Below are 2,741 nucleotides of genomic sequence, written 5' to 3'. Positions count from 1 at the left end.
GTTGGCACGTGCAGGAAGTGGAGGAATAAGATGCGGATATATGGCGAGTAGCTATAGCATTTCTCTAGAATGGTTGATAGATTTTAGTATCGAAATGGATGGCTAGAAATAAAATTGGTCGGTCCTTCCAGGCCGTCCAGATGGAAAGCTTGGATCTCGAATAGGCCCAGCTCAATCGGAGAGCCGGCCTAATCTAGTTTTCAGAAGCCTAGTAAGTAATTAGTGTGTGGCACTATAAAAGGAAATTCTCAAAATCCCTCTCTCTCAATAGAGCTCTCTTCTCAAAATCCCTCAGCTCTGAAAGGAAATTCTGTCCTCCACACCAGCGATCTCTTCGCCGATTTCAGGTACTCATTCTTTCTTTTTATCTACTGATTTCTCAACTGAAATCCTCTCAAAAATCAGAAATCGGGGCAGAAATCTCTCATTTTCATGCGTTTTCCCCATTTGGCCGTTCAAAATCCAATTTTCACATTTTTTGGTTCGATCTGAGGAGTTTTTTTTTCTGATTTCACTGAAATCTTGCTCAGGAAGTGCAAAATCCTGTCGTTTCTAGCTTATTTGCTGGATTTGAGCAGTTTTTGCATTGCAATATCAGCGATTAGGGTTTGGTGTTCTATCTAAGAGCAAAACCTTGTTCTCTGCTGCGAAATCTGCTCCTCCATTGCTGATTTCCGTGCAGGCTAGATAAACAAGGGGCATATACACCGATATCAGCTCCTCATCGAACCGAACCCTAGCTCTTCTCTATGTCTTCTCCAATATTTCTCTCGTCTTTCTCAGATCTACCTCCTCTCTCTCTCTCTCTCTCTCTCTCCCCGATCATTAGATCCTCAAAAGACAGTGAGCTCTTTTCCATTTATTTTTTTCCACTTATGAATTTATTTTCTCAATTTTTAGTGCTTAATCTATTTTAATATGAATCTAGCTTATGTCTCTCGATTCTGAGAGATTTCGTTGGATTTTGATCTGATTCTTGCTGATAGATCTGTTTTCCTTTCAGATCTCATTGTTTGGAGCTTTGCTTTTTTATTTTTGTTTTGAGTTGATGATGCATATTGCCTTCCTTTTCGATTTGTTTTTTCTCAGTTTGATTATTCATTTGAAGAAGTTACTTAGATTCACAGTTGGCATTATTTGAGGACAGAGGAAAGGTTTTAACTTTCAATCAGGTGAGTTTCCCCCTCTCATTTCTCCAAAATTTTCCACTTAGGGTTTGGTTTTTGTAATTTTTTCTTCGCTTGATCTGTTTTGATCTCGATCCAACTTATGTCTCTTCATTCTTAGAGATTTCATTGGATTTTGTTTCGATTCTTGCTGATTTAAGTTGTAATTTAGGTTTTTGTATTTAGATTTTAGAGATTTATCTTTGATTTATGTAATATCATGTATTTCAAATACATTTTGAGATTTCATTGGATTTTCTGTTTCTTTTGGTGATTTGAAATATATGAACCTGCAATAAAACACAGATTCTTAGGAACCTTCAATTGCTTCTTATCTACTAATAGTACATGTGACTCTGATCTCCTGTTAGAAATTATCTCTGCTCATGCTTCCCTGCTATCAAAAATGTTGCCAATTCACAACTTAATCCATGTGGGAAGACATTTGCTGAATTTTCTCTTCCTATGCTTTGTCCTGCAACTTGTTTCAGTGCAACACCATCTTGTTTATACCAAACCAACAACTTGGAACACATGAGCTCCTGTTCGTATTTTAATGGGCTGTCTTGTAATCTTCTGATTGCCATAATCCACGTATGGGCCACGGTCCACTTAGATCAAGACACGAGATTTATATTATCTTAATGAATCATGGTTCTTCGACAAAGCATGCTCATTACTATGTGGTGCAATATAAAATAATATACTTGTTTTAACATTTTTCATCATTGGTTTTTTTTTTCTTTCCTTTTGCTGAAAATCTGAAGCTTGTCTTCCCTTTCCATTGATTTCATGTTAGAAATCCTGAAAACAGCGCTTTTGTTTTCCATTGTTTCCCTTTAGCTTTTCTAGAGGATTATGCAATTTGCTGGTTAATGGCAGGTTCTTGGCTCATTTTAGGAGGATACATTTATTTTTCTAGTGAAGGTGGATGGTACCACCTATATTTTTATCAACAAGAATAATAATAAAAATAACACAAAGAAAGGAGAAGTGGAAGAACAACATAAACTACAAGGATACCTGGTATCCCAGTTCAGTGGTACCATATATTTTGCGTGCTGGCTAATATATTATGTATCAGTCATCAGATTCTGTACTTGTTGTAATATATTAGCAAAAATCTTCAAAATCGTAGATGATCTAACTATGCCTCTGATAGTCAGTGCTGCACTTTCCTGATTACAGACCATGAGTATTGGAATCTCATTGGTTTCTAGGATTTCTATTTCTTAAAAATAGCAAGATGTGCAAAATACAAAGAACTGAACTTGTGGACAAGTTAAAAAAGGAAAACTCATTAGGGCTTCTAATAACTCTAAAATGGTCTGTGATTTAATTTTCAAAGCAAGGTGATGACTTCATTTGTGAACTAAGAGTGCATCTGGGTGATGCCAAAATTCAACAGAAATGCATATTTCGATGGGTTACGGGTGGTTATCCATTCCAATGCGCATTCTGGTGGCAGAATTTTAGGAACCACATTATACATTGCCCACATTTCTATCTGTACCATGACAAGTAAATTCTGCTACATGTCAGTTCTGACCTGCAAAATACATTCTTTCCTCCTAA

General features: G+C 36.4%; 1 long non-coding RNA gene across 1 annotated transcript; it reads left to right on the top strand.

Annotated features, from left to right (window-relative positions):
- Nucleotides 1–278: 278 nt before the first annotated feature.
- Nucleotides 279–1,175, top strand: LOC131252288 (uncharacterized). The gene is made up of 3 exons (XR_009174366.1): nt 279–347; nt 531–843; nt 1,090–1,175. It is a non-coding gene; the product is annotated as an uncharacterized LOC131252288 (long non-coding RNA).
- Nucleotides 1,176–2,741: the final 1,566 nt, after the last annotated feature.

This window comes from Magnolia sinica, chromosome 1 (genome assembly GCF_029962835.1).
Source record: "Magnolia sinica isolate HGM2019 chromosome 1, MsV1, whole genome shotgun sequence".
In the NCBI taxonomy this organism is placed as follows: Eukaryota; Viridiplantae; Streptophyta; class Magnoliopsida; order Magnoliales; family Magnoliaceae; genus Magnolia; species Magnolia sinica.
Note: the sequence above shows the minus strand (reverse complement) of the source record. Positions and strands in the feature narration are given on the sequence as shown.